This window comes from Palaemon carinicauda, chromosome 21, assembly GCF_036898095.1.
Source record: "Palaemon carinicauda isolate YSFRI2023 chromosome 21, ASM3689809v2, whole genome shotgun sequence".
Classification (NCBI taxonomy): domain Eukaryota; kingdom Metazoa; phylum Arthropoda; class Malacostraca; order Decapoda; family Palaemonidae; genus Palaemon; species Palaemon carinicauda.
The window spans coordinates 2,340,757-2,352,964 of NC_090745.1; positions in this window are offsets into that span (position 1 = coordinate 2,340,757).

Here is a 12,208-nt window from a genome sequence, read left to right on the forward strand (position 1 = left end):
ATCAATCCATCAGTCACCTGTCTTACTATATCAATTCATATCTTATTGCAAATATTCTTTGATACAGTATATTATGTAACATTATAAGCTTAAAATCCTAAGTCTATTCAATAAATTTTATACAAAGGATATATTCCTCAAAATAATTTCTTTATGATCTTAGCTCCTATTACCGAATCTCATCTATAATACCATATTATTATTATTATTATTATTATTATTATTATTATTATTATTATTATTACTTGATAGGCCACAACCCTAGTTGGAAAAGCAGGATGCAATAAGCTCTGGGGCTTTAACGGGGAAAATAGCCCATTGAGAAAAGGAAACAAGGAAAAATAAAATATTTCAAGAGCAGTAACAACATGAGAATAAATATTTCCAATATAACTTACTTGTTAGTTATTATTTCGTTCATCACATAAGCAGAATAACGGGCTTAGAACAATTATATTTCAGAATAGAATGTTTCAGAACTGAAAAATGTTAATATACTTCGACGTCACTTCAGAAGCTTACAACTGCCAACGCAATTTTCCCTTACCAACAATATCTTTCTCTATCTCTTTCAGCCTCTCTCTCTCTCTCTCTCTCTCTCTCTCTCTCTCTCTCTCTCTCTCTCTCTCTCGACCAACATAAATTCACTGGCAAACGAAAAAAAGATATTTTCCCTGATTCGCGTTCATCAGCGCCATTTTGCATAGAATTCTGCAAATGATTACTTCGCGAAGGGATATTTGCTTTAGAAGCAAATCCTACATTTTGAACCAGATTGCGCTTAATAATTTTTTTTTTTTTTTTTTTTTGTTACATCTACTTCATCCACTCCACGCCATGGCCACTGCCTCTTGACTCTCTCCACATCCATTGACGTCTCCCGCACTCTATTCAACGCTCCCTTGTCTCTAGAAGGCTCCTTTTATCGATAGACACAACTTGCATCTCCAGCAATCATTGGGAACTCGAACCTGTTAGGAATACATAGCAAGAGAAGTCTACTCTCTCTCTCTCTCTCTCTCTCTCTCTCTCTCTCTCTCTCTCTCTCTCTCTCTCTCTCTCCGTCCATCCATTAATAAAAAAAAGTAATCCATTCCAAAGTCCCCTTCGTAACCACCAAAATCCTTTTCACTAGATTAATCCCTTTTTCAATATTTATGGCACACCTTCCCTATTGTTCTGATACTCGGGAGCTTAAACATCAGGCAGCTCTTTATATTTGCGTGGGAACTCCTCTCCCTACTACAACAACAACAGCTACAACAACTACAACAAACAAAAACGCAAAATACAACAACAACCTACTAAAATGCGTTCAACTTATCTCTCAATCATTATCATGTATCCCCATTTCATTTTCGTTCTATTTACTTTCCACTGCCGCCCTACAAATCCATTTCCCGTCCCCCTTCACTTAAAACCTTGATTCTATATCATTCATGACTTAATGCTGTTCTTGATTCAAAGGCGGTTATTACAGCATTCCCCCTGCCAGCATCTAATGCCTGATTCAATTTCAGTTCCCTTTTGATCAGTAATATACAGAACACTATATATATATATATATATATATATATATATATATATATATATATATATATATATATATATATATATATATATATATATAGCAATCCAAGGAAGATACAACTCACACACACACACACACACACACATATATATATATATATATATATATATATATATATATATATATATATATATATATATATATATATATATATATGAATAAACATGTGAGCAAATATGAATGTATAGATAAATGTTACATATAGCATATGCCCATTTAATAAATCCCTTTATTGCGTTAAATGATTATATAAATATAACATGTGCATGTTAAAGTGCATGTACTCTACAGACACCCATTATCTGTGACGTAAGAGAAAATGTTTAGAAGACTATACATGAATGATCTAAACAAAAATGCTGCATGAAAAAAGGTTAGTATAAGATATGAGCTTATTTATATGGTTTGGTCCCGTAGAAAGAACGGGAGAGATAGATGGGAAAGTGAAGAGTATAGATGAAAAGGGTTTTGGCTGTAATTTGGTTGACGAATTGGGAATAAAGGGTAAACGAGGGTATGAGATGAATAACCAAATGTAGAACACAGGATGTCTCCCTATATTCGTTAACTTAAAGACAAATCTAGCAAAATGACTTCTATCTTGCTTCATTCTGGAAATGTATATTGCACATTTTAATAAAAGTATTGCAATGCGTATGTATTTATGTATATTCACAATCATATAAATAATTTTTATGTATGCTCATATATGATACAAACATACACAAACACACACACACACCCATATATATATATATATATATATATATATATATATATATATATATATATATATATATACACATATATATATACATACATATATATATACATACATATATATATATATATATATATATATATATATATATATATATATATATATATATATATATATAGAGTATATGCACATATGTATATCCAAAACGCATATATATATATATATATATATATATATATATATATATATATATATATATATATATATATATATATATATATATATGTATATATATATGTATATATATATATATATATATATATATATGTATATATATATATATATATATATATATATATATATATATATATATATATATATATATTTATAAGGAATAATCTAAAGTACCTCATCTGAATCAAACCATTCCACAAACTCCTGAACTGCAATACAACTAATTAAATGATCTTTTTACTCGCAAGATGTAACAAATCACAGTTGACACTAGTGAGAACACTCAAAACATCCTCGATCAACAAAAACCTATCAATTTTATTTACCTTAGTAAAACACAAACTTCCTTACATTAATTTATTTCTCTGTCTTTTGTCATTAATTTATTCCTCTCTCTCTTGTCATTATTTTATTTCTCTGTCTTTTGTCATTAATTCACTTCCCTGTCTTTTGTCACTGATTTATTTCTCTGTCTTTTGTCATTAATTTATTTCTCTGTCTTTTGTTATTAATTTATTTCTCTGTCTTTTGTCATTAAACTATTTCTCTGTCTGTTGTCATTGATTTACTTCTCTGTCTTTTGTCATTAATTTATTTCTCTGTCTTTTGTCATTGATTTATTTCTCTGTCTTTTGTCATTAATTTATTTCTCTGTCTTTTGTCATTAATTTATTTCTCTGTCTTTTTCATTAATTTATTTCTCAGTCTTTTGTCATTAATTTATTTTTGTCTTTTGTGATAAAGATATGCATGATAATTCAATTGGGGATTTCAAACAACCTCTGTCTTATAAAGGAGATATTTATTTTAATGTTACTGTTCTTGAAATATATTATTTTTCCTTGTTTCCTTTCCTCAATGGGCTACTTTCCCTGTTGAAGACCCAGGGCTTATAGCATTCTGTTTTTCCAACTAGGGTTGTAGCTTAGCAATCAATAATAATAATAATAATAATAATAATAATAATAATAATAATAATAATAATAATAATAATAATAATAAGACATTTCAGGGCTCTCATTTCCATTTGTTTTCCTATGAAATTAAAGAAAATAAGTTGAAATCAGAAAATAATTCTTTAATGATATTTTCACTTACAGACGTGTCAATTCTTTGACATAACCTCTATCGTTATTTCATGAGGTCATTTGCATTTAATGTATTACAAATATGCTAAAATATAATACACGTTCGATTACCTTTTGTTTTTTTCGGTCACCAATATGCAATTGTTGTTTATACATATTTCAATACTAATTAATTTCAAACAACATTTGATAAGCTCAGTTCCTCTTTTCGATGGTTACTTTTCAATTTATTTTCACCATCTTCAGAAACTTTTACCAATTTATTTTCACAATCGTAAGGAACTTTTACCAATGTATTGCCACTATTTTTAGGAACTTTTACCAGTTTATTTTCACCATATTAAGGAGCTTTTGCCAGTTATTTTCACCATCTTCAAAAAATTTTACCAGTTTATTTTCATATTAAGGAGCTTTTTCCAAATTATTTTCAACATCTTTAGGAAGTTTTACCAATTCATTTCCACCATCTTTATGAAATTTTACGATTTTATTTTCACCACATTTAGAAACTTTTACTAGTTTATTTCTATGTTCAGACACTTTTACCAATTTATTTTCACCATTTTCAGAATCTTTTACCAATTTATTTTCACCATCTTTAGGATTTTTTTCCAATTTATTTTCAACGTCCCTAGGAACTTATTTGACTGTAGTTAGGTTGACGAATTAGGAAGGAAGGGTAAACGAGGATAAGAGATGAATAACCAAATGTATGGAAAGGATTCGAATTGGAGTTTAGCATTTTTCTATCCAGAGGTTTTGGACATATTCGAAGCAGTGGAAGTTTCTCACATTTATTTTCACCATATTTAGGAACTTTTCCCTATTTATTTTCACCATATTTAGGAACTTTTCCCTATTTATTTTCACCTTATTTAGGAACTTTTCCCTATTTATTTTCACCATATTTAGGAACTTTTCCCTATTTATTTTCACCTTATTTAGGAACTTTTCCTTGTTTATTTTCACCATATTTAGGAGCTTTTCCCTATCTATTTTCACTATCGTTAGGAACTTTTCCCTGTTTATTTTCACCATATTTAGGAACTTTTCCCTATTTATTTTCACCATATTTAGGAACTTTTCCCTATTTATTTTCACCACATTTAGGAACTTTTCCCTATTTATTTTCACCACATTTAGGAACTTTTCCCTATTTATTTTCACCACATTTAGGAACTTTTCCCTATTTATTTTCACCATATTTAGGAATTTTTCCCTATTTATTTTCACCAAATTTAGGAATTTTTCCCTATTTATTTTCACCATATCTAGGAAATTTTACCAATGGCGATCTGGTCCTACATCATTATCCTGGTAAAGGAATCTACTTTAGGAAGAGTAAACTATTGGAAAATTGTTTTAGGAACAGAAGACTATTAAAAAATTGTTTTAGGAAGAGAAAACTATTAAAAAATTGTTTTAGGAAGAGAAAAATATTTAAAAAATTGTTTTAGGAAGAGAAAAATATTTAAAAAATTGTTTTAGGAAGAGAAAACTATTAAAAATGTTTTAGGAAAAGAAAACTATTAAAAAATTGTTTTAGGACGATAAAACTAATAAAAAATTTTCTTAGGAAGAGAAAACTATTAAAAAATTCTTTTAGGAAGAGAAAAATATTAAAAGAAATTGTTTTAGGAAGAGAAAACTATTAAAAACTTGTTTTAAGAAGAGAAAACTATTAAAAAATGGTTTTAGGAAGAGAAAACTATTTAAAAATCGCTTTAGGAACAGAAGATTATTAATAAAATTGTTTTAGGAAGAGAAAACTTAAAAAAATCGCTGTAGGAAGAGAAAAATATTAAAAAAAAATCGTTTTATACAGAGAAAACAATTAAAAAATTGTTTTAGGAAGAGAAAACTATTAAAGTATTTTCAATGCGCGCTCATAATCTATTGAAATAAAATTTTATATTCTTCTTTAAAGTTATTTAAAGGACAACCTACAGCATTACCCAATTTCTTAAATTTATCCAAAAATAGACACAGCAATAACATAAACAACAACAAAATCATCTGTTTCTGGTCCACTGCAGGACAAAGGCCTCATGCATGTGTATATTCATGGCTGGGGTTTGGCCATTTCATCACTACGCTGGCCATTGCGAATTAAGAGATGGTGGGAGACTTTAGTCTAATCGCTCACGGGAAACCAAACTAATATGTATGGCCCTGACTAGTACAGCTTTGCTGATCATGGCGATACACAAACAATCTACTATCCTTTCAGAAAGACAGCAAATATAACAGTATTTCTGATCCAGTAGCATTTTAATCGTCCTCCCCAACAGAAAGACAGCAAATATAACAGTATTTCTGTTCCAGTAGCATTTTAATCGTCCTCCCCAACAGAAAGACAGCAAATATAACAGTATTTCTGTTCCAGTAGCATTTTAATCGTCCTCCCCAACAGAAAGACAGCAAATATAACAGTATTTCTGATCCAGTAGCATTTTAATCGTCCTCCCCAACAGAAAGACAGCAAATATAACAGTATTTCTGATCCAGTAGCATTTTAATCGTCCTCCCCAACAGAAAGACAGCAAATATAACAGTATTTCTGATCCAGTAGCATTTTAATCGTCCTCCCCAACAGAAAGACAGCAAATATAACAGTATTTCTGATCCAGTAGCATTTTAATCGTCCTCCCCAACAGAAAGACAGCAAATATAACAGTATTTCTGTTCCAGTAGCATTTTAATCGTCCTCCCCAACAGAAAGACAGCAAATATAACAGTATTTCTGATCCAGTAGCATTTTAATCGTCCTCCCCAACAGAAAGACAGCAAACATAACAGTATTTCTGATCCAGTAGCATTTTAATCGTCCTCCCCAACAGAAAGACAGCAAACATAACAGTATTTCTGATCCAGTAGCATTTTAATCGTCCTCCCCAACAGAAAGACAGCAAATATAACAGTATTTCTGATCCAGTAGCATTTTAATCGTCCTCCCCAACAGAAAGACAGCAAACATAACAGTATTTCTGATCCAGTAGCATTTTAATCGTCCTCCCCAACAGAAAGACAGCAAATATAACAGTATTTCTGTTCCAGTAGCATTTTAATCGTCCTCCCCAACAGAAAGACAGCAAATATAACAGTATTTCTGATCCAGTAGCATTTTAATCGTCCTCCCCAACAGAAAGACAGCAAACATAACAGTATTTCTGATCCAGTAGCATTTTAATCGTCCTCCCCAACAGAAAGACAGCAAATATAACAGTATTTCTGATCCAGTAGCATTTTAATCGTCCTCCCCAACAGAAAGACAGCAAATATAACAGTATTTCTGATCCAGTAGCATTTTAATCGTCTTCCCCAATCACTCAATTCTCAATAAATTTATAACAAGAGATTGCAACAAGCCTTTTTTTCGAGCCAATTGCATCTGCATTCATTTTATTCCCTAGCTGCGGTCGTTCCAGTGCAAATACTTCTTTTCTTCCTTCTCTTGAAAACCCTGTGATTTTCATGAAATTTATATCGTCTGCTGTTTTTCATTGGCCAAGTCCCTTTAATCCTTTCAACTTCTACCGAGACTGAATTGAATTTCACTGCCCCTATTCGAAGCTAAATCTTCCAATTTGCTCTGGCTCCCTTCTTCATCTTCCACCATTCCTTTCCCTTTCCCTAAATACACCCAAAGCTCTCTTCGCTGACAAACAGTCGAGGGTATACATACATTTTAGGTACCATTAAACACACACACATACATACACTCATATGTATATATACGCACATTTATGTATATACATATATACATGTGCAGTAATTGCAAGTATTAGTAAGCACCCACCATTTATATGCTTATTCATACGTACATATATACATGCATACATCTTCATATATTTCATTTTGTGTGTGTTATTCTTAATATGTGTGACCTAATACTCTCTCTCTCTCTCTCTCTCTCTCTCTCTCTCTCTCTCTCTCTCTCTCTCTCTCTCTCTCTATATATATATATATATATATATATGTATGTATGTATGTACTGTATGTATGCATATACATATATGCATATATACATAAACACACACACTCACACACACACACACACACACACATATATATATATATATATATATATATATATATATATAGAGAGAGAGAGAGAGAGAGAGAGAGAGAGAGAGAGAGAGAGAGAGAGAGAGAGAGAGAGAGAGAGAGAGAGAGTATATTAAGTCACACATTAAGAATAACACACACAAAATGAAATATATGAATGTATGTAAAATAGTTTATATTAAACAGTTAACTATATCACAAAGCAATCAAAGGAAAAAAACAAGACAATTGTCACTGCCAAGTCCATATTTGTGAGTAGGTGGGTATTTGAAGCCCTTGGAACGAAGGGAGAATATTAGAGCATCTCTTCACAATCTCATGGGTCTCTGTTCCATCAGCATAACCAGCGAACTAGATAACAGGTACGGTAGTTGAACTCAATTGCTGTGGAGAAAGTCGTGGAGCTACTAACACCGTACAGAATGAGTCACTTTTGGAATAGCTATGCCAAGAAAACATAAAGATTTAGGCGCGCAGGAAGCGAACCAAGATGGATGAAGATGTCTTGTTCATATCGAGCCTTCAGATACTTAAAGCATAACCCAATATGCAATCTAACTATAAGGTAAAAGAAAAAAAAAAAGAAAAAGACTTTAGGCTGTACTAATGCACATCTCAATGCTTACATCAATCGAGCAGGGTTGTGGATTGCTAGAGACCCACGGAAGCTTGATAATTTTTAGTAGTGCCTACAACCTCACAATCCTTTTGAGCTATGGATAGGGTAGCCTAGAGGTCTACCTCCTGAGCCATCAGCAGCCATTGCCTGGCCCTCCCTGGTCCCAGGGCAGTCTCTAAGGCATAATACTCCTAGGGCAATGTGACTGTTCCTTACATCTGCCATTCATGAATGACCTTTAAACCTTGAGTGTCCATATAGGTATTACAGGTTCAAAGGAACATAGTTATTGCATTGTAGTGTTAGAAGAAGCCACCGAAATTAGAAAGTTATCAAACGGCATTTCTTGGTTGATGATAACCTACACTTTTTTAATTACATGAAAAAGAAAAAGTTACGCAGTTCAGAAATGAAAAAAGATAAAGGCTCCCTCAGCATAAGCTACAAAAGTACCCATCTGAACAAAATATATGAACACCGAGAGTAACATTATTCTATCGAGGCATACAAAATTCACTCTAAGCTTTTATAAATTGAAAACGTCACTGGATAAGGGTAATACCACTGGCACATTCGGAGCATCTAAAGTAATCCACCCGTTGAGATACTACCGCTAGAGGGTTATGGGGTCTTTTGACTGGCCAGATGGTGCACATCGGATCCTTCTCGCTGGTTACGGTTCATTTTCCCTTTGCATAACACACACTCACTGAATAGTCTGGCCTACTCTTTATATATTCTCCTCTGTCCTCATACACCTGACAACACAGATTACTAAACAATTCTTCTTCACTCAATTGTTCAGTGGCCACTTTCCTCTTAGTAAGGGTACAAGAGACTCTTTAGCTATGGTAAGGAGCTCTTCTAGGAGAAGGACACTTCAAAATCAAACCATTGTTCTCTAGTCTTGGGTAGTGCCATAGCCTCTGTACCATGGTCTTCTACTCTCTTGGTTAGAGTTCTCTTGCTTGAGGGTATACTCGAGCACACTATTCTATCTTATTTCTCTTCCTCTTGTTTTGTTAAAGTTTTCATAGTTTATATAGATGTGTATTTTAATGTTACTCTTCTTAAAATATTCTATTTTTCTTTTTTCGTTTCCTCACTGGGCTATTTTCCCTGTTGGAGCCTCTTGGCTTATAGCATCCTGCTTTTTCAACTATGGTTGTAGCTTAGCTAATTATAATAATAATAATAATAATAATAATAATAATAATAAATGTGTCGTTTTTTACAAATGGGACATGGAGGCATCACAAAATTTCCATGATACAAAACCGTTTCTCTTTTCGATGGATTTTCCAGCACAGATTTCAACTGCTGTTCTCGGAAGAGGATTAATCTTTAATATTTAAACATCACCTCTTTTTATAGAAATGGTTATTGGAATGCCGGTGATTCGTGTGGACCTGAAAGCCGATTCAATTTTTTTCAGAAAGTCGTCCAAGGACAATGGTTCAGATACTATTATTATTATTATTATTATTATTATTATTATTATTATTATTATTATTATTATTACTTTCTAATCTATAACCCTAATTGGAAAAGCAGGATGCTATAAGCCCAGGGGCTCCAACAGGGAAAATAGCTCAGCGAGGAAAGAAAAGAATGAAACAAAATATTTTGAGAAGAGCAACAAGATTAAAATAAATATCTCCTATATAAACTTATAAAATCTTCAACAAAACAAGAGGAAGAGAAATGAGATAGAGCAGCGTGCCCGAGTGTACCCTCAAGCAAGAGAACTCTAACCCAAGACAGTGGAAGACCATTGTTTCTTTCAAGTTACTGCCAAGTTTCCAATTGTAATATTTTTTTTTTTCCGTAAGGGGCTGGGATAGATGTATTTTCTTGGTTAAGCCTCAAATTTACTCCTTAAATATATATTTCTTACATTCTTCTGGCTTGGGCTAGAAAAGGGTATTTATGTTGAACAGCTGACATAAGTCTTTTTATAGTTTATATAATATAAAATATCTGTTTTAATTTTCTTAAGGTTTTTAAAATATTTTATTTTAATTGTTCATTACTTCTTATATCGTTTATCTATTGCCTTATTTCCCTTTCTCACTGGGCTATTTTTCCCTGTTCGAGCCCTTGGGCTTATAGCATCTTGCTTTCTTGGGCTTATAGCATCTTGCTTTTCCGGTTAGGGTTGCAGCTTAGCTATTATTATTATTATTATTATTATTATTATTATTATTATTACTAGTCAAGCTACAACCCTAGTTGGAAAAGCAAGATGCTATAAGCCCAAGGGCTCCAATAGAGAAAAATAGCCCAGTGAGGAAAGGAAATAAGGAAATAAATAAATGATGAGAATAAATTAACAATAAATCATTCTAAAAACAGTAACAATGTCAAAACAGATATGTCCTATAAAAACATATAAACTATCAACAACGTCAAAAACAAATATGTCATATATAAACTATAAAAAGACTCATGTCAGCCTGGTCAACATAAAAGCATTTGCTCCAACTTTGAGCTAGTAATAATAATAATAATAATAATAATAATAATAATAATAATAATAATAATAATAATAATAATAATAATAATACTGTTCATTTAACCAGCTCTTCGTATTGTTAATTTCTATTCCTTACCGTTCGCTAATTTATATATTTCTCTCCTCTTCTACAGTTTCTACGAAGGTATTTCTTTCATATCCTGCTTAAATGCACACGTCTTAATAAATTAAAAAAAAAAAAAAAAACATATTCTAAAGTTGAATCGCTTAATCAAGTAACATACCAAAAAAGCGAAATACCAACCATCGTACATTAAAAGCAGCCTGCAACTTTATGTCCCGAAAAAAGTAGTGGGTGAAATGGATGTCATAAAAACTTTCTTGCATAAAAAGTTCACTCCTGCATTTTACAGTGGGTACAAAAAAAGAAAGAAAAAAAAAATTCAATATTACCAGTGGGGACATTGGTAAAAGAATACATTTGTTTATTTCAACATTAATTACTTTTAATGTTTTCTGTAATTATGAAAGTCACCATTATGGTAATGCAATATTTTATGCTACAGTCATTATTAATATGCAATATTTCATTTTCTTTGGGAGCGTGCTTGTGTCTACTTCGTTAAATTGTGGTCCTTACAAAATGTTTCTGTGAAGTTATATGGGAAATGATTTACAATGCAAAGAAGTATTAATATATATATATATATATATATATATATATATATATATATATATATATATATATATATATATATATATATATATATATATATATAAAAATATATTATAAAAATAGATATTTGATTAAGTATATACCACTGATATAAGTCATGCATACTGATAAATGTGCATTACATGTACATGTACATAACATCATCCAGTGTTCTCAAAGATGTTAAATTTGTATTTCTTAGCTAAAAAGTAAATGTTTTTTTGATAGACTTTGTTTGTCTTCTTATATAGTGCTTACATAAACTTTTCAGCGATAAGACATTTGCTTCCTTTTATTATTGAAACAATTAAAGCACAAAACTGCTATGCAGTAGCCTATAAACTTAAAATCTAAAATCTTTTACATTCAATACATGTAAGACATTGCTACTAATTCCTGTAGGACACTGCTACTAATTTATGTAAGACATTGCTACTAATTCCTGTAAGACACTGCTACTAATTTATGTAAGACATTGCTACTAATTCCTGTAGGACACTGCTACTAATTCATGTAGGACACTGCTATAATTCATGTAAAACACTGTTACTAATTCGTGTAAGACACTGCTACTAATTCATGTAAGACATTGCTATTATTTCATGCAAGTCACGGCTACTAATTCATGTAAGACATTGCTACTATTTCATGTAAGTCACTGCTACTAATTCGTATAAGACACTGTTACTAATTCAT